Below are 23,716 nucleotides of genomic sequence, written 5' to 3'. Positions count from 1 at the left end.
GGGCCGGCGGGGGGATGCGGGGGGGAACGGGGGGATGCTGAGGGGGGCCGGGGGGATGCCGGGGGGATGCCGGGGGGGGGGTCGACGTTGGGGCGCTCACCTGCGGCGGGGAGGGGCGGGTGCCGGGGGAGTCGGGGGGGCGGCGGGGGGATGCGGGGGGATGCGGGGGGGGGGGGGCGTTGGGGCCCTCACCTGCGGCGGGGAGGGGCGGGTGCCGGGGGGGCGGGAGCGAGCGCGGCGCCGCCCCCCCCCGCCCCGCGCGCCGCCGCCGCCACCGCCTCCCTCCCGCCGCCTCCCTCCCGCCGTCCCCCCGCGCCGCCGCCGCCGCCGCCGCGCCTCCAAGATGCCCGGGCAGCGGCGGGGAGGCTGCCGCAGCCCGCTGGTAGGTGGCGGCCCCGGGGGAGCGGGGCGGGCCCCGGGCGGCGCGGGAGGGGGGTACCGGGCCCGGCGGCGGCGGCGGGGCCCCGGCGCGGCCCTTCCCGGCGTTTGCAGCAAGTAGGGGGGGCTCCTGCCCTTCCCGGAGCCGCTGCCCGGTGGCGGCCCCCCCCTCCCCTCGGGTCTCCCGGCTGCGAAGCGCGTTCGCGAAGCCGCCCCGGCACCTTCCGCCGCTCGGTGGGGACAGCGGGGGCCCCGACCCCTTCACACACCCCCCCCCCCCCGCCCCGGGGGTACCGGGCCTCCCGCGCCCCTCCCGGCCCTCGCCGCTTGCCGGGAGCCGTCCCGCCGGGAGCAGCGGCGCATCGCCCGGCCGGCGGGAGCGGGGTCCGGGGCCGCCTGCCCGCGCCGTGGCAGCTCTCCCGCCCGCTGCTCCGAGGGCCCCGCACCCCCCCGCCCCCCGGTTTGCCCAGGTACAGCGTGTCGCAGCCCTCCTGCCCCTGAGGCCGGTCATCCCACGTGAAATCCCCGCGTTTCTCGGTGCCAGGCTCCCGCTGGTGCCGGCACGGAGCTCGGCGTGGAGCCGCTGCCCCACGACTGCGCCCGGCTCCCTTCCCAGCAGCGTGGCACGGCTTTAGCCGGGATAAAGTTTAGTTAAATGGAAGTTAAAAGGTAACGGGCTCTCCCGAGGCTGGCGTCTTCGGGAGTCATGCAGGCTTCTTGGAGAGCGGGAGGGAGGAGATGGGCATGTGTAATATCTCCGCTAACGCAGCCCCCCTCGTTGCACCGAGGGGCTGGGCGGCATTTCTTGGGATATCGCTCTGGTGTTTTATTGCCTGTGTTCTTACAGATATTATTGCTAGTCTTGAAGCGGAGCATGTTTTGCTCGCGCTGAAAATCTGTTGAGCTGTTAGAAAATGTGCCTGAGTGACACACGAGAGCTGAATTTCCTTGTCCTCACGCTTTATTTATGTGTCTTGCCTCCAAAAACATATCAACCGCATATTTTATTGCTCTAATGTGCACAGCTGAAGATGGTTGTAACGTAGCTTGGGCGGCAAAGCGCTGCTCTGCTGAACGGGTTGTGGAGTTTCTGGAGAGGGCAAATGGCTCTTGTTGCTCCATAATTTCCTCAAGTCTTGACATGCCGGGTGTTAATGGCTCCGGCTCTGCCTGCCCTGCCTGGCTTTCGCCCAGGCCTCCTCGCGCTCTCGAGCGAGCCCTGAAACCTCGACCAAGCCTTTGTTGTTGGAAGGCGGCTTCAAGGAGACCGGCTCTGCTCGAGGAGCTGCTGCAGCCGGACCGAAGCTGGCAGCCGGTGCCTGCCGGCGCGCTGCGCGTCGTGCTGGGGCATTGCTGGCTCCCGGGGGGCACGGCTCAGAGGCCAGCTCACCGCCGGGCAGTGGCCGGCAAAGCCAGGAAGCGCCGCCAACCCGCCGCCCTGCAGGCGCGGGGTCGAGCGGGGGCTTCAGCTGCTCCTTGACCCTTACAATAAGGTCGGCAGTGCCCTTCCTTCCTTATCTTCCCCAGCCCCGGCGAGGCGGTGGCGTGCAGCCCGGCTCGGTTTGTGCTGGAGCGGGGCCGTGGCAGAGCTGCTGGCAGAGGGCTGGGCGGCAGGCTGCGGGCAGAGTCCTCCGGCCTCTGCAGGTGCCGTGGGCTCTGTGCTGTGCTTGTAGCTGCTGCGTTTCGCCTGCTAGGAGCACGCTCGAAACTCCTCACTTGGCTCTTACCCTTGTTGAAGGGGTAATAAAAACTAGCCACAAAATGGGAGGAAGGGAGGCTGGTTGTGGTGGTCTCCTTGCCCTGGGCAGCAGTGTCGGAATGCTTGTGCACCCAAGAGGGTATTCCTTGAGGACCCGCCTGGGAAAAGACAGCAAGTGGGATAGAAATACGGGAGGAAGAATGAACGTCGGCGACAGAAGCAGTTGCATCAATTCAGGCAGGTGGTGTTATTGCTACAGAGCCCTGGGTGTGCCGGCTGCTTCACAAGCAATTAGAGACAGGTCTGTGCCCTGCGGAGCCTTCTGCGGCATCGGGTGAAAGTAGTGCGTGCGTACAGCCAGGGTCCTGAGAGTTGCACTGCCTGTTTTGTAAACGTTGCTTTAGAAAAAGAAATTAAGCTACAGTGGGTGATAAATTCCCTCCCTCGAAAAGAGTGCTTGCAGGCGGGCTGCGCTCCAGTGGCCTCGCTGGCACAGCCGCAGCCTGGGGGGGACGATGTGCTAGCAGTTTGTATGTCGTTGCATATATATACATGTTTGTAAGCAGGGTGGGATCGCCCTTGATGCCATGTGAGATTGATAAATGACTCATTTTTAAAATCAGGATTGTCTTGTCTCTTGATCGTCTCCTCTAGGGGATGGGGAGACACGTTTCCAAACCTGCACTTGGTTTTTTTCATCCTGGATCCCCTGGACTACGGCTCTGAGGGGGTTTCTGTGCTCTCGGTGGTTGGGGCCACTGGACTGCCTGAAGTAGAAGGTGGGGGGTTGAGTCTGTTATCTTGGGGTGAGCTCCTCACTCCTGGGAGTCATCACACCTTGGAGGCTGGTTGCTGGAGAGGCTGTGGCTCTTGGCTGTCCCATTGGAGACGCTGGAACTGGAGCTTTCTCTGCAGGCCGTACAGCAGGTTCTTCAAATGAAGCTAATAAGCAGTGTGATTGCTTTGTACCTCTGGAGGCAGTGACTGCTTCCCATAATATACCCACCTTCGCTCAGTTGAAATCTCTGTTAGGCTGGTGCTCTGCTCTTCGGGGCGAGCTAGCAGCGTATTTCAGGAGGGTCTGTGGCTGCAGGCCATGCTCCCCTTAGCATCCTCCTTGGAAGCGACAGACTTGGGGAGGTTCGGGGTCAGGCACTGGTCTCCTCACCGAGGCTTGAACCTGCGCTGCTGCTTTTGCTTCTCTTTTATGTTCTTGCCCTAGAAAACGAGTGCATGTTGCAGCTTAATGAGTGCCTGGCTTTACTGTCATCTTTGCAAATGAGCAACTCTGTCAGCCTCTCTGATTAACAAGAGGACGCGGCGGGGAAGCCGATGACTGGCCTCCCTTGGCCACCTCTTCCCGCGCGATCACTTGATGGTGCGAAGCCTGGGGTCCCGAAAATGCCAGGGCAGGGAGGTCAGTGGTGGGGGAGAATGGGGTGTCTGTGTGCTCTGAAAGCTGCCTTGTGCCGTGTGAGGGCGGCGCGGCCAGGCTGGCGGCAGGGCTCTGGCAGCCCCAGCGGCGTGGGGAGGCAGCCTCTCACCCCTCGGATCCTCGGCTGCCTTCCTGTTTTCTTGCATGTGGCTGCTAGAAAACATCGCAGAAGCAGCTCTTTTTTCCAGTGGCCCAGGACCTGCCTCTCGTCTGCTTGTGCTGTCCTTGGGGGTGACATGGGGGCCAGAGCTGGGGGTGACATGGGGGGAAGAGCTGGGCACGCTGTAGCCCTGGCTTTGCGGGGTGGAGGCAGCAGGGCTCTGCCAGCATCAGTGAGATGTGCACTGCTTAGTGGCTTCGGCATCTGCCCTCCCCCCAGCTCCTCATCCTGGCCCTGAGCAGGCTGGGGAGCACGGCTGGCGGCAGAATGGTTCCTTTTGTGCCTCTGGACACGCTGGCCTTTCTCAGGAAATAGCTTATTGTACTCGCTGGCAGTGCCGGGCTCCGTCATTGCCTCTGCTCCGTCCCTGCGTGGGCTGCCCTCGCCCTGCCCGCTGCGGGCAGTGCCAGGCTGGGCTCCAGGAGGGTCCTGTGCCTCGGACGGGGACATGCGTGCCTGTGCTCAGCTGGGGCTCCCAACTTGCTGCTGGGGGGGCGGAAGGCAGCCCCCCCCACCGTGGCAATGCCCACCAGCGCAGCGAGGAGAGCAGGGGGGTGCTGCCCCTGGGGAGCACCCTGGTGCGAGGACGGGGCTTGGTGATGGGAAGCTTGGCGTGCCCGGATGCTCGTCGCCTGCTGGGTTGAAGCTCTTTGCCTGGCACAGCCTGGCTGTGCTGTGCCCCTTTGCTCTGAGCTGGGTAACAGCCTGTCCCGTGGGGCTGGGGTGCCCCTGACTGGGCCTGGGGTCTCTGGGTGGGGGCTCAGGTGTGCATGCCTGTGAGTTCAGACCTCTTTTTGTCTTCTCTCTGTGCCCCTTTCAGCTCCGTGGCGCTGGCCTGCCTTCGTGCAGCTCGCCTGTCCCCACGTCACCAGCTGGGCTTGGCTTCCTCCCCTCCTGAGCAAACAAACCTGATGCGCCTCCAGGCGCCGAAGGGCAGGGGGCATCCCTCTGCCGCCCCTCTCCCCTGCTCCTCTCTGCCTTTGGGGTCTCCCTCGCAGCCAGGCTCAAGCTGTCATCCCTCTCACGTCGTGCCCCCCAGCAGCGTTGCCCTTCCCCTCCGCGCCGCGATGTCCCCTCCTGCATGGGGCTGTTCGTGGGGGGCGCGGGCTGTCCTGAATGTCACCCTGTGTTCCACTGCGGCCGCTGCAAGGGTGCAGGACCGGGAAGGGGATGCTGCACTGTCACCAGTGCCATCGCTTCCCCCCATCACCCAGGTGCCTGGGGAGAGCCTGGCATGCTCTGCGGCTCCAAGGCCATTCCCTGACTCGGCCCGGGCTGCCCTGGGATGGTCCGGGCACGTTTTGGGCTGCGCTGAACCAGGGGAGTCTTTTAAATTGAAGTGGAAATCGCTTGTGGGATTCAGAGGGTGTTTCCCGATGAAAACCGTGTTTATTATTTAAATCTGTGCTGGCTGGGATGTGTCCAAGCGGAGGAGTGTGCTCGGTAGCCTGCTGCAAGCAACCTGGCCTGATATGTGGACGCCTGCTCTTCCCCAGCTGGGTATTGGCAGCTGGTTTTGTTTCCTTTTGGGCATTTCCCGTGGGATTTCCACACTTCAAAAGGAAGAGGATGCGGATGGGATCTGGTTCGGATGCGATCTTCAGCCAGAGTGCCCTGTGGATGAGCGGGGACACTTGCTCTCACCCGTGCGGATTAAAAGAGATGCCAGATTTTTTTTTGCTCTCAGAATTTAAGAGTAGAGAGGCTAAATAGAAATGGGGGCGGTTGTGTGTGGTTTTTGTTTTGTTTTGTTGTTGTTGTGGTTTGTTTTTTTTAAACAGCTGTGCAGAGTTGGATCCTGCAAGCTCTCAGGTCTTAAAACTGTGTATTTTATATATCTCCCTATCTAGACTCTACTTGAGGGGGAAAAGGAACCCCAGGAGCTTGAGAAGAGCTAGCATGAGAAATAATGGGAAACCTGCTACGTCAGTGAGAAACTGAGGGCAAATCCTAGAGTGCTTTTTGCAGGCCATGCAAGAAAAGATTTAGAAGGTCTGTGTGCCAGCGCTGCACGAGTGACTTGGCATATGCCAGGAGTCACAAGGCTTTGCCTGCTTTCCGTGGCGTGGCTGGAGATCCTGAAATGAAAGGGGCTCTGTGCCGCTGCAGAATATTATTACTATTGTTTATAACTGGAATTCACGTCTAAGAGGGACATGAATTGCTAGGTCTGTTTGTTTATTCCTCATTTTGCAGACACAGGAGCTAGACCACAGTGGGGTAATGGCCTAGAAATTAAATTTCATCTTAATACGCAAACCCAATTTTGAGTTGCTTAACCGAAGGGGAAAAAATTAACTTCAGACAGCAGGCAGAGCCCTTCCTGAAGTAGGATTCAAGTACGGCGTAATAAATGTAAGCTGGCTGAAGATCTGTACGGGAGTAAAGAGAGGATGCGTACAGGCACACCCCTCTGAAATGCAGCCGTGCAGCATCCTTTGGCAGCAAGTCAGAGATGACGCGGAATAAATTAGCTTTTGCTTTTTCAGAGGCACAGAGTGAATTAAATGTATTTCATGGACAGTCGTCAGAAGAACCCCCACTAAATCTGGTTGTTTAAGTGGGCTGATTGAAATTAGGCAGGGTAAGGCCATCTAATTACGCTCAAGTACCTGAAGCAAGGGTGGGCTGGGGCGGCCGTGCAGCCCCACAGAGCGCAGCTCTGGAGTCTGAGCACGCTGGTGTGAGCAGCCGCTCCGGTACGCTGCCCCAGCGGGGTGTCCTGGGAGGGAGGAATTTGGAGGGGATGCTTTGAGCTGCAGAGCGACCTGGCTTAACGCTTAGGTAAGGTGCAGACTGGGCTTTTTGCTGGATGTTGTGCTGGCTCGGGCTGCTGCCTGCGGCACCCGCTGCCAGGTGCTGATGCTGAGCACCCTTGTGAAGCCCCACTGTGGCACTGGGTGATGGTGGCACTGGTGGCTGCTGTGCTTGTGGTCGTGCTGCTGAGATGCTGCACCTCCCCTGGCTTTGCTTTGCCCAGGCAGGATGTCTGGGGCTCTGGCGTGCCTGTGGGACCTGCTGTCTGCCCGTCTTACTCAGCAGCTTCTCTCCAGCAGTGGCTGTCAGCAGGCGCTTTGGGAGCGGGGGAGTGGGCTTTTGAGGGTGGCAAGGGTCTGCACCCCGTGCAGGGGGGAAAGGACAGGTGCGGGAGCGTGGCATCCCTCCCATAAGTGCTCCAAAGCCCCGGAGCTGGACCTGCTGCCTGTGCAAGGAAGCAGATGTGGATCCAGGCTTCAGAAGGCCTGCACAAGGGGGTTTATCCTGGCTAGACCTGCCCTTAAGCCAGTACCCGCTGGGTGATCGCTGCCCTGGTACTGTGGCTTTGGAGGAGGTGTCCACACCTCTTCTTACTTGTATTCAGCTGAAACCTCATGCAAGAAAACACTATTTTTTTTTTTACTGTAATATTGGTCAAGTGCTGGCACCGGCTGCCCGTAGAGGCTGTGGAGTCTCCATCCGTGGAGATACTCAAAACCCAGTGGGCTGCGGTCCTGGGCAGCCTGCTCCAGGTGACCCCACGTGAGCAGGGGTTGGTCTCCGTCCCCAGAGGTCCCTGCAGACCTCAGTGTGTCTGTGACTTACCTGGTTTCTCACCTGAGAGTCTGAGAGTAGGATTGAGTGGCAAGTGACCTACATCAGCCTGTTAGTTGGTGTGGTTGTTACTAGAGGGGGTGTCTCTCCCTGGAGTGATTTGCTCGGACCAAATAGAGCCCAGACATGAAGGGAAGGGCCAGTTGCCAAGCTGTTAAAAGGGACCTTAACATGGGGGACTGCAGTCTGGAAGGGATGTGCACCACAGGGGGAGCAAGCTGCTGGTGGGTGTGCTCCCAGGGAAGGAGGGACAGTCGATTACCCTCCATTTTAGGGACAGCATTGCTGGAAGCTACCTCCTCCAGGGAGGAAGGAGGGGACGAGCTGTCCCGGCGAGCCCAGCATGTGCGAGCGTGGGGCTGTTTGTAAGCAATGTAGTTGGAAGAACAATTGTTGAAATACAGAGAGGAAAGTCGAGGTGATGCCCCACGTCCAGAGGTCACCCAAACAGCCGGGTTTATGGCTGGGGAGGGAAGAGACTGAAGGAAATAGCAAACGAATGCTGAGAGAAGGGGCCCTGGGGGGCATGGGTGGCCCTATGGATGATGTGCTGGGCGGACATGGGACGTTCTTGCTTTGCAGCCTGCCCTTAGGCCAGAGGAGAGAAAATCTTCCAGGCAGTTATGGTCAAGCTGAGCAAGGAAAGCATCCTGCATTTAGGAACTATTTTAATCTTATAGCCCGGTGCCTGTAAGGGTAGTGGTCGTGTCTAGAGGAGTGGTTCTACATGGTCTGCCTAGCTCTGCTGCCTGCTCAGCTCCCCCAGCATAGCTGGGCAATTCAGATGAGAAGCAAGGCATGGATTTTCAATAGTGTACGTGACAAATTGCTGGAAAAAAGGGAGGCGGTGATGCTCCAGAGATGTGCTTTGCTGGGGTCCAAAGGCATGCGGGCAATGGGGGAAGTGCCAGGCAAACCCGAGCTGGGGGCAAAATGCGGTGGCCTCTGTTATGTGTGTGATCAGGCCGTTCGAGGGGTCTTTTGGGCTTGAGACTGCTCTCGGGGCCCCCTAGGGGTTTCTGCCACCTGGGAAGAAGCCTTCTGCTGGCTGCGATGATGTGGTGCCCCTGTCGCGCACCCAGGGAGACCCCGAAGTGCCCACAGGGTTGGTGGTGTGGGTGTCCCTGGGGCACAGGACGTGCCAGCAGTGGCGTCTCTGCCTCCAGCTGTGGAGCTGCAGCTTGTGCAAAGCCCAGCACGGCTGCCCAGCCCTGCCGAGGGTCGCCTGTGGGTTATGCCGAAAGCTGGGCAGAGGGTCCATGCTGCCTTTTCCCAGTTCTTCCTCTCTCTGTTGGATGGGGGGATGCACCAGCTGCAGAATAAATGCAAAAACTCTGAATTGGTGCAGGGATATATTGGCTCAGGCCATATAAAGGCATTTTGTTGATGTTAATGTATCTATGTTCTTAAAGCTGGTGCTCGGGAGCTGCTGGAGCTCCTCCGGCAGCACGTCCCGGGAGCAGCCTGCACGCACGTTGGCTGTCTCCTGAACCCTGTCTGTAAACACGGCAGGCTCGCTTAGGCAGCGCTTGTGTTGCCAAGGTCTTCTCTGTTGATCACTTTGCTTTAGTGCTCACATTGTCTTCTCATCGCTGCAAGCAGCCTGCCCCCCCCCGAGCTGAACAGTTTGTACAGGGGCTGGAGCACAGAGCAGGGGTCCCGGCCGGCTCGGGAACTCAGCACGGCCCTGAGCTGCAGCAGAGCGAGCCAAACTCAATTGCGTTTGTTTAGCAAGTTTGCCCTGATTTCTTCTGGCTTGCGCTTTGCATCACGGTATATTTGTGGCATGCTGGGACCTGGCCTGGTCTCTCTCCGCCGATGCCTCTGTCTGCCTGTGTTGCTTTTTTCCTCTCCCAGAAATGTGCTCTGATTTTTATTTTTTCTTCCTTGGAGGTTTTCTCTGGCTGCGGGTGGCTCCGTCTCTTGCTCTGTGGTGCTGGAAGGGTTTGTGTGCCTGTAGGAAGGAGGAACAGTCTGGGCTTTGTCTTGTAGGAGGGTGGTAGGTGCCGAGCTCCACGACTCGGGGCCTTTTCTGTGATGGGCAATCCTGGCCATAATCATCTTGCTTCCATGGCTGGTGGGTGGGAGATGTCCTCTGGGATCTCTGCAGGGCCCTCCATCATGCCTGAGGTTCTCCTGAGCCCCTGCTTTTCTGTGCTTTGCCTCCCAGCCTTGCTTTCCGCCCAGGAAATCTCCTGTTTCCTCATCAACGAGGGCTGGCCTCTCCAAGGGCCAGGCTCCTCTTTATCCTCTCTGGGATTTTTCTTCCCAGGCCCTGAATCCAGACCTGATGCTTCCTGGCTTCCCTGTTCTCCCTCGAAATAGCCGTCATTCCCTCCAATTCCTGAAGCATCCACCTGCTGTGCCGGTTCTATGCTGCTCCATCCCATCTCCCTGCCCTCTGTTGCTCCTCTTCCCTGGCACCCACAGCTGCCTCGGATAAAGGCTCTGCAGCCATTTTGTGGTTGGACCAGGAGGATTTCTTCCTCAAGCTCTGCTAGAGATGCTCTCTCCTGTTTATTGCTTGCAGCACAGGCTTATTTCAGCTCTTCTTGTGTCTTCCCTTCTCTCCTGGCACCTCTGCTCCCGTTTCCCCAGCCACCATGTCCTTGCTCTCCCTTATCTCTTTTCAAGCCCATTGCAGTTGCTCTCCCCGTTGCTGGTGGCTCCGAGGCTGGGTTTCCCCATCCTTCCTCCTTCCAAGCCCCCGCTGCCCTCCCGACATGAGGGCCTCCCGACAGCTCCTGCCACGCCCGGGCTGCGTCCTGCACCGTGCCCCCTGTACGCTTCCTGCTCTGCCGTTCCCTCTCTCCCACCCCCGGCCGGGGCATGACCCCTGTGCTCGCCCCTTGCCCTGCCCCTGCCCATGGGCAGAGCGTGCCGGCACTGGGTCTGCAGGGGGGCAGCAGGTCTCTGCGCGTTCGCACGGGGGGTGTGATACGCAAAGCCGGGGTGCCAAGCTCTGCCGCTAAGGAGGAGGTTGCTAAATCTTCCGGCATGCCCTTGCTGGCTTGCTCCCGGGCACTGATGCCACCCGAGCGAAGCGCAGGGATGCTGTGGCTTCTGCTTCTGGTATCGCGGGCGCCTGCCCAGGCTCTGTTGGGGCTGCCGGCGTGCCAGCTGCGAGAGCCTGCGCGTAGGGCGAAAATGTCTGGGAAGAATCATGCGCTGGTCTTTGACTTCGCTGTGCTTTGAGAGGAGGGAGCCTGGCTTCTGCTTGTCATCAGAGGATGCTTTTTTGGGTGCTGGCTGCTGTTGCCTTCCTGGACCCCTGTCTCCACGTGTGACACCTTCACATTTTTCTGGCAGGAAATATTTCGGCCTTTTTTCATCTGATTCCTGAAGTCCTTCGGCAGCGCTTCATCTCATGAATAACCATCAAGCAGCGTTATCGCCCTGCTTGTCAGGAGGTGGTTTGGGCTGGTCTGCAGGGGTCACTGGTGGCAGGGTGACGTGCATCCCCGATCGAGATGCCCCAGGGCTGAGGTGTCAGAGCGCAGCGGGGTGATGCCCTCTGCCTTGCTGGGGCTGCCGTGGGAGAGGAGCCGGCTCCCCCACTGGCCCCAGTGTCCTGGTTGCGTATGGAGATGAGAGGGGGCTTGGGCTCCTCGCCACTGCCTGAAAAGCTGCTCAATGCTCCAGCCCTGGCTGAGAAAGACCGTGGTCTAGGCATGCCAGGCTGAATTGATTTTTTTATATATTTATATGTAAAAAATATATTTATTATACTTACTTATTATATAAATATTTATTATATATATATATTTTTTAAAACTCTCTCACTCCTGCCAATACTTTAAGCCTCTGGCCACTGTGTGGCCCCTGTGTGACCTGGGAAGTACTGTGCTCCCTTTAGCATCGTTGGGATTTGTGTGCGTTTGTTGTTCTTCGCCAGCCATGAGCTTTGCCCTCCGTCTGTGGAGATGCAGCGGGCTTCCTGCAGAGAATCAAGGCAGTCGGGTGCTCTCGGAGGCGAAGGCTCCTCGGCACGTGAAACCCTGTCTCCAGCGAGCCTCTTGCAGGGTCTGTGATTATTACAAATGCGAAATATGGAGCATTTTCTTTTTCTTTCAGATCATTAAAAGAACACTTCAGTGTTATAGAGGTACTGTCTGTGCTGTGCCTCTTGTCGCTAACAGTCATCCCCTGCCTCCCCTCGGCAGCCCGCAGGCAGGGAGGGAGCGGGGATGGCAGGAGGAAATTACCTTTGTAGTTACCTGCTTCATCTCGTGAATGGCATCTAAGGAGAGCTGAAAGGGATGGCGGGGAGATCCGTAGCCACCACACGCTGGCAAAATTACCTCGGATGCCCCTTGGCACAGGGAGGAGCGCTCTGGGTGAGGCAGCGTGGCAGAGCTGTGCCGGCTGGGGAGCGTGGGCTGCCGGTCGGGGATGGGGGCGGCGGAGGCAACCCGCTGCGGCTGTAATCCTCGGGGAAATAGGGTGGGATTCTGTAATTATTCTGTGTGCCCCGGGATGCAGCCTGCGCTGGGCTTCGGAGCAGCGGGTCCAAGGGTTGTGCCCTGGCCTTTCGCCTCACTCTGATCTGTTGGATGCTTGTTTGTAAGCCGGCTGTGTGCGCTCAGGACCTGCCTTGCTTGCTTGGTGTTTAATCCCCATACTGGCACGAGCCGTGGGGCATGGTGGATGGTGCCCTGCAGCGGTGTAGCCTTACTAGTGTCCTGCTGATAGCCTGGTTTTGATCAGAAAACTCCTTTGGTGGCGGGGGACCGGTCCCAGGGCTGCTCCCGGAGTGTTGTATTGCTGGGGGAGCACTCTGCGATGTGCCACACAGCGTGAGGGGCCGCCGCTGGGGGTGTTGGGTGGCATCCAGAGCAGAGGCTGGGACATGGGGGCAGGTGATGGCTGGAGCCTCCTCGCCCTCGAGCGTGAGCTCCTTTGCACAGCGGTATCGCCTTGTAGCATGCCGCCTTGATAAATATGCCCAGGGTGTTCGGGGCAGCACCGAGGGGTTCATGCAAGTGGCTGGAAGCACCTTGCTGCTGCCTGATCTGGTCAGGCCGTGCCCACGGACCCCCTGAGCTGTGACACTGAGCTGTCTCTGCTGCCTGGGCCAGATCCCGCCTGGGTCTGGGGTGCAAATCTTCCCAAGCCAGTGCTCTAGGCTGGGTGATAAAACCCAGCTGAGCCGGAGCTGCAGAAAGCAGAGCTTAGTGCTTGCAGGTGGGTGGGCTTCACACAGTGGCAGTAACAGCAACAAGCTGAAAACATCCAGCTCCTACAAAGCCAGCACCACTTGCTCACTGGGGGTCAGCGGTTTGGAAGCCGAGGGAGCTACGAAGGTGTCGGCAGCCCTGTGCTGCCGTGGCAGCTGCCGTGCCTCGGGAGATCCGGTATCGGGGTGCTTAGGGCAGGGGCTGGCCGCTGGGCTCCCTGAGCACGTTACTGTGAGCCCTGGGCCGAGGGCTCCGAGCGTGGCAGCAAAGCAAATAGAATTCCAAAATAATCAGTGTGAGGTGGAAGGCAGCTGGGGGAAAGCTGAGCAAGTTGAATTGGTGCTGCTGCTGCGCGTGCTGGCTCTTTCTTTTTTTTTTTTTTTTTTTTTTTTTTTTGAGATGAAGGGTAAAAGTGCTTATGTGCAGAAGTGATTGAGGGCTGGAGAGCTCTCTCCAAAGGGATGCTAATGGTTGTGAGTCACCTCAGAGTGCAGGAGCATTTTGTCATGAAAGTCTTCAAATGACCTGTTTAATGCTCTGGCAAAACGTCCAGGCAGCGCTGACGTCCCTCTGTCAGTCTGCAGCGCTGGGAGAGAGACGGGGCAATCTGGCTCACGTACAGAGCACTCCCAAGGGGCCGGTGTAGGAAAACGGTTTAAAAAAAATTGCTGTGATTTGAAAACAGGTGTTGGTTTGTCCCCCTCTGAAATGAAGAGGTGGTACCTGTAACAGCAGAGTATCTCTAACACCCTCCGGCCTGGCTGTCGAGAGAGGAGCGGGGTCCGCAGCTGCGTTGCACCCTCCTTGCTGGAGCCCTGCAGCAACACGGGAGCGTTCCTCCGAGTTTGCCTGTGGCAGGTCCCGTGCGGCATCGCTGCCTGTGCTGGAAGCAGAACACGTCCGGGGCACAGGCGCAAGCTCCGTCCCCAAACCTGCGCCGGGACCCTCGGCATGTGGGTGCCCACGACCCTCGCCTGAGCCTGGTGGTGCGCGGAGCCGTTTATGCTGGGAAAAACATGTCTGCAGAACACGTGCCTGATGTGCCAGCCTCCGTTTGCAAGGGAAGGCCTGAAACCGTGAAGCCCCGGGCTGGTCCCTCTGCTCTGGCGGTGTGTTGCTCCTCTCCTCGTAAGTAGCCGTGTCTTTTAGCTGAGGCCCGTGGGCCAAGTTACACCAATCTGGGCGCCTCTTCCTGAATGTGGCGGGGGGGAGGGTGTGAAAGTCCAAAATATCTGCTACCTGCATTGTTTCTGCATTGGGGATTAACGCTAATTATTCCGCCATTGTCTTCAGTTCCTGCAGGAAGCCTTGTTTATCTTACCCGCTTCACCAGGAATGCAACCCCAAGGAGCCCGTGCAGATATATTTAAACTTGCACGAAGCAGCACAATAGCCTTTGAATTTCCCGATTCCGTGGCATCCGTCGTGTTTAGTGGCTTGGGGTTTGGAGGCCGGAGTGGGCGCTTGGCTGGGGAGCGCGGCGAGGCTCTGTGGTGGCGGCTGGCTCTGGGCTAACTTGCACAGCCTCCAGTTAGCAGCGTGTGAGGTTGGGGTCTCTGCGGGGAGGATGGAATAGCCCTTTTCTTGAACAACAAAATGAGACTGGAGCGACATCATCTGCAGCTTGCTTTTCTGTGAGCTCGCGGGGCTGAGGCAGCGCTGTAGCACGTGTGCTCTTTAGAGCACTGTCTGGGGACGTGCCGTAGCCCTTAGCAGGCTGAGAAGTTGGTGGAAACCTTGGTCCAGCCAGCAAGGCCTCCTGGAGCCGTGCCTGGCTTGCACGGCCCCATTCCAGTTTTCTCCCTTCCCCTGCAGGGCTGCCCAGTGCCGCTCTGCAGCGCAGGTTGGGGCTCGCAGCAGGGGGATGTCAAGCACCGCGCTGGCACGCTTGGGCTCTGCCTTTGCTGGGATGGGGCCGAGCTGCGCAGGAGGAACCCCTTTGGCGGAGGATCTGTCTTCATTCTGTCCCCCAATAAAACCCCTTCAGTAGCAGCCTTGACGTTTGCACAGCACAAGGGTCGCTGGGAGCACCGGTGACGGGCCGGCTCCTTGCTGTGCCGTGCTCGCGTTGCAGTAACACTGGCTCTCCTGGCTCTGTCCTGCAGTGAGCTTCGCCGTGGGCCCAGCCTCGCCTTTGCTGCGGTCATTTCTCAGCACCTCTTTATACCCTGTTCCCCCGTGGTTGGGCAGCGCTGTAGTCTGGTGTTGAGACTTGGTGGCCCAGGAGGAAGCGCTGGAGCGGGGATAACCCTTGCTCATGGGGCGCAGTCCCCAAGGGATGTTCATCCCCTGGTACGGTGCTGGGGCTGTGAATGCTGCTGCTTCTCCAGCCGCCGGAGACACCGAGGGGCTCACCCTCGAAATACGAGCCTGCTCAGCCACCCTGCTGCTCCGAGGTCCGTGGGGGATTCATGTGCAGCTGCCTGCACTGCCTCGCTTTGCTTCTGGTTTAGTGAAGGAGCTGAGCTTTCATGGTTGGTGCACGTAGATATTGGGGTGCTGGGTGGTGGTGTGGGGGGCTCTGCTCACCCTGTAGCTAATGGCTGTGGGGCCTGGCAGTGCCTGGCATGGTGCTACATCGGTCGGCTCCTCGCAGGGCTGGATATCTCCGTGCAGCATCCGTCTGGGGGATAAAAGCCATGACGTGCTCTTGAGCCCAAAAGGTTATTGTAAAGCACCAGCTGCTGCTGCACTGCATTTGCAGCTGTGCCCTCCCCTTGTCCTTGTAGGGCCAGGGGCCTCTGGCTGCTTGCAGGGACGTTGCTGGGCTGGAGCTGCATTGCAGGCGGCGGATGAGGAAGAGGGGAAGGACGCAGAGCTGCGGGGTGCGCTTGGAGGAAGGCTTGGATCAAAAAGCTGCTGCGATGCGTGGTCTGGCAGGAGCCAGCCAGGCGCAGGTCTCTCTTCGGGAGCTGCCAGCGCTGACACGAGTGCTGCGTTTCACTCGCGTGCCTTACCACAGCGGCTGACTGCGCTGGGCAGCGGAGCTGAAGCCGTTAGACCAGGGTGGCAGGAGAGCAAATAACGGCAGGAGAGGTGAAGGGAGGAGGGAGGTGGGGAGACCTGGAACAGAGGAGGGGTTTGGCGGGCAGGGGAAGGAGGATTTGCAGGGGGACGGCAGGGCTGCTGGCACCAGGGCCATGGGAGCGGTGGATGTGCTGCTTTGGTGGCGCGCCAAGTCCCCAGCTGCTTCGCTCAGTGACTGGGCTGGAAGTGGCTCGCTTGCATCTGTGCCGGTCTTGGGAAGGTGGGGCTGCTCCCGCTGCTGCTGCAGCCCTTGGAACCGGGAGCCTGCAGCTGTCCCTGGCTCTGGCATCGCGGGCTGAGGCTGCCCGGCATCGCCGTGATCCCTGGCCGCGGGGCATCGGCCCCCGAGCCGCGGTGGCAGCTGCTGGCGGGGGCTACTGGGTTTTGGCCGTGCCAGGCAGAAATGCACAGCTGGGGAGGCTGGGACAGACGGATGGACGCAGCACGGTGCGTGGAGAGGTCTGCGATGGGCTGTCGCCTGCAGGAGGGTGAGCCTCGCTGCCGCAGTCCGTGGTTTCACTAGTTGCCGGAGCGCAGAGGGCCCCCGGGGAGCCGTGGCGTTCAGGAGGAATCCAAAGCAACGCTCCAGGGACCTGCTGAGTCGGAGGGGTCTGGAAATATGCCGTGCACCTTTCTGTGTCCTGTCAACCCCCAGGCCGCCAAAGGAGGTGGCAGGGGCGGGTTTCCATGCCACGTCTGCGGGAGTTGCCCCGTAAGGCTCCTCGAGGGGGATGTGCACCGTTGCTGCGTGAGGCTTCTTTGAACCGCTCCAGCTGCTGAGAAATCGTAACGGTGCGGTTCTCGTGCGCCTGGCTGCAAGAGCTGGTGAGCAACTTGCAGGAAGTCCCTCCCTGATCTGCTTTGCACCCTGTAAACTCCAAACGCTGGATCCCCTGGGAGCCTTCGGTGGGCAGGCACTGTGCTGAGGTCCCGTGGGAGTGCTCGGGGAGCTGTCGCCTCACCGAGCAGGGCAGAGCTCAGTGCCTCGTGCACGCTGCCGAGCCGGGCACTGTTTGTGGGAAAGAGGTAAAATCTTCCCTTCGACTGGTAAGTAACTGGACAAAAACCAGACAGGCTTTGTTTGGTGCTTGCCTCTCTGATGTCTTGGAGGTGAATGAGGTTTCTCCCTGGTGGAGACCTCGTGGGCTTTGGCCCGAGCATCCTTGCCCTATGTGGGTACCCTAAGACGGGCTCCTTGGAGCTGCTTCTGCTCCCTGGTGAGCTCATCCGAAACGTGAGTCGTGCTGGGCTCGCACTGAAGACTTTGCCTTTACAGTAAAGCTTTCGGCTCCGTGTGCGGAGGGCTGTCGTGGACTCTGGTGGGCTTAGGGTGCTTTCAAGATCTCCACAAAATCCAAATGAAGTGCTGCAAGGCTGGCACCTGGTAACTGGTGGATGAGGAGCGCAGCTTGGTGATGGCTTGTGTTCTTGTGCAGCCATGACTGACTTAAAACAGCACAACCTTTGTGCTTCATCCTACGCTGCAGTCCTATCAGGCTAGACAAATACGTTAGCAGCTGATGGTTTAACCAACACTAGGCCAAAAAACCCCTCCTATTGTCATGAGCCCTTCCCACATCATATTTTCCAGCCCGCAGGAGTGTGGCTCTGCGTTTCACACCAGGCAAATCGGAGGTGGCTGCGGATGGGAAGGGTTCATGGCATTGCTAGAACCAATAGCGTAATCAATTGATTTCTGCACAGCTGTAAAGTATTATTAGCCATTTAAAAACGATGGGAAATGTTCAGCTCCGGTGCTGGCGGGAGGGAAGGACGGCAGGGCATGCTGAGCTGGGGGCAGCGTATTTGGGGGAGTATTGGGAAGAGCCCGCCAGGGCGAGGGCTTCTTGTGTCTATACAAACTACAGAGATCCCTGGGGGGCAGTGGAGGCTTGTGGAGCTGCGTGACAAATGGAGAGGTGTTACTGGGGGGGGATGTGTGGAAAATACAGCACCCCAAAGCAGAGCAGCTCGAGGGGCGGCCCGGGAGCTGCCGCAGCAGGGAAGGGGAGCGGTGGCTGGCGGGGCGTGCTGTGCTGGTGATGCTGACGGCAGGGCAGTGCCTGCGTGCTGGTTACGAAGGCTTGTACAGAGTTCATACATGGGGAACGATCCCCTCTTTAGGGTTGGGGGGAGCCCAACCGAAACTAGCTGTGCAAGCTGCAAGGGCAGAGGTGTTTAAGGGGCACCCTGCCAGCTGTGCACGGGCACGGAGCTGGGGGCAGAAGCTCTGTCACCAGAGCCTGATGGGAGAAGTTCAGGAGAAAGAGGATGTTGTGATGAAGTGAAACCGTTTCATCCCATCAGTCAAGACAATGTAGGCAGCGATGAAGATGAAATTCCCCTGGGGAATAAGGTACTGTGCAAACGGAGAAATTAAAGAGCAACAAATCACCGGCGCCCGGTGGGCTCCAGCCAGCTCTTCTGAAGGAATTTAACAATGAAGCAGCTGAACTGCCAGAAAAAAAGTAATCTCTCATTAAAAGCAACTGCTGCACGGAAGCACAGCCTCTTCTGCTCTGTCCTTATATTTAAAGAGGTATGAGAAGAACTGTGGGAATTACAGAGCAGCCAGCTTTATTTTAGCACCAAGCAAATTGGCTGAGAAAATAATTAAAGCTTGTGTAGAACTGCCTGCACTTCGGTGTGATAGATTAAGGGCAACAACACATGGCTTTTATACAGGAAATCCAGTTTACTCAGGATTTTTTTTTTTAATCTTTTTTTCAATGTTGTGATAAGGTGACTGGGGAGAGCCGCTGGGAGATGAATTATTTGGATTTTCAGAAAGCCTTGGGCAAATTCACTAAGTTATTAAGGAAACTGTTAAGGCAGGAGCTGTGGGAGGAAAGGTCAAATTCTGTTCGATGTTTTCAGATTTACTGGGAGGAAGGAGCAAGCGAAGGGGCGCGTGCTGCGACGGCCTGGCCGAAGGATGCTCCTCACCGTCTGGGGCCTAAAGCTTGAATTTTAGTGTTAAATATGCAGAGCAGCTCTACACGCACCAGCGTATCAAGGTTGCAAGTCAAGCACAGAAAAATTAGGTACTGCTAGGTCTAAATTGGCTGGATGAGCCCAATTGCCTCCCGTCTCTGTCCCTCGAGTGTCTTCATTGGGTAAGAAGCTGTTGCAAACTACACCGTCGGGGGCTATTTTTCCTCATAGGACCCCATTTCTCATGGGCCAGACCTGTCTCAAGGGCAAATTTAGGGCAGTTCCTCGGGAAGGCTGATGTTTGCAGGCGTGCGGTGTCGGCAGCAGGGCTGGGGGGAGTGGAGGGGGAGCCCCTCTCCCCCGTCGGGCCCGGGGAGTGGGTCCCTGCCGCTGCGGGAGGGTCCCGCTCAGCCGGAGCGGGGGGCTGCGCTGGGCACCCGGGGCTCTTCGGTGACAGGACGTGGCTGCTGGATGGGTTCTTTTTTCCCTGAACAGTGATCCAATTTCGAGCTAATTTTCCTGAGGACAACAAAAGCACACAGACAACTGCTGCCCAGATTTTATATCCTGCTGTCGTGGAGCCAATTAAGGAAAGGGTTGCCATAATTTTTCTCTTTTTTTTTTTTTTTTTTAATGTACGGGTGGAGCAATGTTGCTTTTTTAAGCCTCATTCTTGGAAGTGGCTGAACAATTTGGGCTGAAGTTTTTCTGGGGTGGGGAAAAAAAAGGGGTGGGGGGAGGGAAGAATAGTTAGCGTCTGCCTGAGCAGGTCCAGAGAGGAGACATGGTTTGCAATGTGGGGCTCGAAGAGGCTGGCAAAGTCCTGCCCAGTTTTGGTGCTGGGAGAGACCGGGAGGAATTTCAGGTGACCTTAGCAAACACTGATAAAAGTGAAGGCTGGCAGAGGTCAGGAGGGTGTGCTGGAGAGGAAAATGTGACCTGCACACGTATGTTGTTGGGTTTTAAATTCTCTCTAACCAGTTAGGGAAGCGGGTGCTGCTGCGTCCAGCTTGTCAAAGGCTGGTGCTCGCCGTGCACGAGGTGCATTGACCTGTTGCCGCCAAATGGGAGTGAAGCCAAACGCTGGGAGGGACTGGGTTTTTTTAGCCTGATAAACCCTGCGCAGTTATACAGTAATTACACGCTGCTGCCTGGAGAGCACCGAGAACTGCATCCTAAATAAGTCAAACCCGTAACTCGCAGGGCTTGAAGAGCTGCGGCACTCCGTGTGCCGTGTCTGCCCGTGGGCAGGGGCGAGAGGACCGGCTTAAAGATGTAGTTGTGGCCAAGCCCAAGAAATGAAAAGAAGCTGCAGCTCTTGTGCTGTGTCTGTGTTTAAATCTGTCATACTGACTTTTGGTATCCGAGCTCTGCGGCACGGGGCACTCATGGTGTGGCTGTCTGAGCAAGAGCTTTCTTGCGCCAGGGTCCAAGGGGAAACCACAAACGGAAGGAGCAGGGGGAATTTTGGGCTGCCTGAAGGTGGTCAGAGGGGTTAAGGGGAATTTGGGGCTGGCCGACCATGGACCTTAGGTAATATACACCAGGATGTCCCCTCCCAGTATAGAAGGGGTGATGTGAGCAGCATCTCCTCCTGCTGCTTCTCTCTCTCCTCCCTCCCTTCCCTGGTGGCAAGGCTTTGCGTTGCTCACGATGAACCTTTGAGCTTGAGGTAGGAATGAAGCGTGTTTGGCTTTGATCTTGTGAAAATAATGATTTGCAAGAGGCAGCAGGGGAACCTTTGTACCAAATGATCTTGATATAATTTGCTAGGATGTCGCGTGCACCGCTGGGGCTTGCCATGCTCGTGCTGCTCCAAGTCAGCGCGTGAGTTTCGGAGCCTGTCAAAAAGCCAGGCTCAAAGTAAAAGCACTGGTTGCTCGGTATCCAGTGGAGCTGGCGGCTGGCTTTGCCACCACCTCCACAGCCTCGCTTTGCTTGCCCCGGAGCTTGCTGCCTTCCCCCTTCCCCCTTCCCTTCTCGCTCTGCCCTTCTTTCTTTAGCAGTCACTGATTTTTTTTTTTTATTAAATTTTTTATTTTTCCTCTCTTTCCCTTGGGTTTTGAACAGAGCTCAAATTAACACAGCCGATTCTGTTTCTCAGAGTGAGCAACAACATGTCCTCGGGGTTGTTGTTGTCCAGCGAGTGGGGGGTGCTCGGCCTCGACTGACGCGCGGGCACGGTACGGTGTGCGTGTGCCCGGCAGAGCGGCGTCTGCCGATGGTGTTGGAGGGTTGCAGAGCCGGGGGGTGTCTACTGCAAGCGCTGCTGCTGAGGTTTGTCCCTTTGGGAGGAGGAGGCCTGGGGTGCAAGCGCCGCTCCCGGCTGCTGGGCTGGCACGGGAGCTCTGGTGGCACCCAGGGGGTTCCCACCACCCTGAGCGGTGACCCCGGCGAGGGCGGCAGCGGCCGCGACATGCGCGTCTCCTGTGCTTGTCCTTTCCCCAAGCTGTGTCTCTCGCCTTGCCTACCGTCAGGGAAGCAAAAGCGGGGAGACCCGGAGCAGCACGTGGGGATGTGCAATGCCCGTGGGTCTGCGCCCACCCGCAGCACGGGGGGAGGCAGGTCCCGGTGATGCAGGAGGGTGCTTTGCCCACACCTCACCGGCTGCACGGGCTGACCTTCGGCGGCACGGGGGCCCGCTGGCCAACTGGCCCCGCTTAAAGCCGCTCGTCATTGCTGTCGTGCCGAGCAAAGGCACCCTGTGCGTGTGCTGGAAGGACGCTGTGTGGCTCTGTTACGCAATGGGAGAAATCCCACCCAGCTGCTTCCACGAGAAAAATGTTTGGTTTTGTGTTAGTGCTTTGTTAAACCGCTGCTTCAGCCGCTGGCTGCCAGGAGTTTCCCCAGGGGCCGGCGCGGGCACGGCCGGGACCGGCTGACCCTTAGGCGCGAGTGACACGGGGCTGTTTGCAAACCGTGTTAATATTTTATATTTAGGGAGCTAATGACTCTAAACAAGGCAGACTTTAATCTAATCAGCTATTCCTCGTGCCACGTCAATCCCGGACATCAAAGCGAACATCAAAGTGAGAGGCATGAAAGGCTCAGAAGGCAGCGCCAACTGCTTCGCCCAGGTGCATCTCTGAGAGAGCTTCCTCGTCCCTGCTTCTGCTCCAGCCTGGGTTTTGAGGCTCCTCTCGGTTATCTCAGATCTAAAGGATGTTGTCCCAGCAAGGAAAACAACATTAACATAAGAACAGCCCTCAGGAGCAGAGCAAAAGGCTGTTTAAACTTTTTGCATCTTTTTTGCCTCAGATGGCAGCAAGGGCACTTCAAAGGTAGGCGGGAGCTGGTGGCAGCGTGGCGGGGTGTGTTGCAGCTTCGTCTGCTCCGCCGGAGGTTGGCCTGGCCACGAGCAGCTCTCACACTGCCCTGCGGAGGCTGTTGGGGAGCTGCTTCCACCAATCCTTATTTTTAAATTCTTTTCTCAGTTTTGGTCAGACTCTGAAATAAATCCTGTTCTTGTCCTTAATTTTTTTTTTGTGTGTGTTGCTGGCTGGAGAGAATCCATGGATGAATCTGGGAGGTGAGAGGTGCTCTGCTCCCGTGCTGGGGTTGTATGTGCCGCCGGGAGCGTTGGCCTCTTACGGCGAGGCAGCCGCTCTACCTGGAGCATCCTGGCAAAGCAAGGACCAGCCCTGACCCAGAGGCACTTTGTACAGCTCTACGGCACGAGTGCCCGAAGGGAAGGGCCGGGGAGCTGCTTGTGGGTGCAGTGATGGTGATGGGGGTGTTACGGCTATGCACCTGGACCCCCTCACCCTCTCAGGCTTGGCTGGTGGAGGGGAGCGCGGCAGATGCAGCCGGCGGCAGGGGACGGCTGCTGCAGAGTGTGCAAGAGCTCCTGGGCAGGCGGCCAGGAGCGTTTCCTCCCCGCCGCTTTCCCATGGCTGAGATGGGCTCCAAGGCTTGAGAAAAGCGCTGGGGGCCGCAGAGAGGAAGCTGTTGGGAGCCTTTGCGCTCCTCAGCTCTTTTGGATGCAGCTGCTTTTCCACTGCCTCTCTTGAGGAGGGGGAAAAAAAAAGAGAGAAAAATGCGTGTGTATCTGCATCTATGCAAGGCTGCATTTGTGCAGGCCTTGGTAAGGTTGCTGCAGAATTAGCATATCTAAATATCCAATTGCTTAATTTTATAAGCTCCTTGATCTGGTGCAGGGAAGAGCTCAAGATCTCCTCCAAGCACTTGCAAATCCTATTTCAGGCAATTAGGAAGCGACAGTGCGATAGGCAGGGACCGGTGCCGGCACGTTGCAGTGGGGCGCCTGCGTGATTTGCCATTTGCAGGCACTGGAAGCAGCCGTCCGCTGGGGTGGGCAGGCAGAGCCCCCCCGCCATGGCTGCGGACGGCTGCCAGCACCGCTTGCAGGTGAGGCTGGAGCCGGCCCCGCAGCACGCCGCAAGCGCTGGGATCGCTCGAGGCTCTGAGGCGCTTGGCAGGAGGAGGTGGATTGGAAAATACCTGCAGAAGGTGGGACCGCTCCTGCCCCGGCGGCTCCCAGGCTGCTGAGCCACAGGCGCTGGCTTGCCCTGCTGCCACCTCCCCTGCCTGCCCAGGGGGACTGCTCGGGGCTTTCTGCAGCCAGACCCTCTCCTGCTTCTGTTGGTTCATCCCATCACACCTGCATTACAGCCCCTTTTGACAGAGTTTTTCCTCTCCTCCCGAAATGGGAGCCCATGCACCCTGCCAAGGTGTTTCGGGAGTGGGAGCTGAGTGTGGAAACCTGGCCGGGCACTGTGTTGCTTTTCATCGGGTCCACTCCTGCAGCAGTGCCTAGGTGAGGGGATTCCTGCCAGGCTGTGGCAGATCAGGGCTTTCCCTGTGACCGTGATGCGGGAGCGCGTGTCGTGGTGGGCATCCCTCGGAGCCTGACTTGCTGGGGCTGAAGGAGACCTGCAGGCACCATCTGTGCACTGGGTGTTGGCCATGAGCCGGAGCACGGGCGGGGAAGGAGAGGCTGAACCTGATCCCGTGCCATCAGCTGCCTCCCTTTGCTTTGGGAGGGCACGGGGTAGGGCTGGGAAGGCAGTGGGATGCCAGGGAGAGGCTCTGGGAGGTCTCTGGTGGGAGAAACCAGCGTGCAGGTGCAGAAGGGCTGTGCTGCCAGCGCAGCAAGCAGTGGGATGGGCAGTCATCCTCAAACGGGGCCCGCTCATGTCTCCTGATGCTCTTAATGGGGTGCACTGACAGGGCATGGTTATGGACTTGAGGCTCTGCTACCCAGACCTTGACTTTGGGTGGCTGATTGGTGTCTGTAGGCAGTAGAGCAATGCTCAGCTCTCAAACCGGCCCAACGTCCATCACACAAAGCCTGA

General features: G+C 58.3%; 1 protein-coding gene across 1 annotated transcript in view; it reads left to right on the top strand.

Annotated features, from left to right (window-relative positions):
* The first annotated feature begins 294 nt into the window (after positions 1-294).
* MID2 (midline 2) overlaps positions 295-23,716 on the top strand; it is a 112,926-nt gene continuing 89,504 nt past the window's right edge. Inside the window, exon 1 of the mRNA XM_075106445.1 lies at positions 295-382. The gene's annotated coding sequence lies outside the window, so the exon portion shown is untranslated. The remainder of the gene's footprint in view (positions 383-23,716) is intronic.

Source organism: Phalacrocorax aristotelis, chromosome 11 (genome assembly GCF_949628215.1).
Source record: "Phalacrocorax aristotelis chromosome 11, bGulAri2.1, whole genome shotgun sequence".
NCBI classification, from domain to species: domain Eukaryota; kingdom Metazoa; phylum Chordata; class Aves; order Suliformes; family Phalacrocoracidae; genus Phalacrocorax; species Phalacrocorax aristotelis.
The sequence above is the reverse complement of the archived record's forward strand: the minus strand, read 5'-3'. Positions and strand labels throughout refer to the sequence as shown.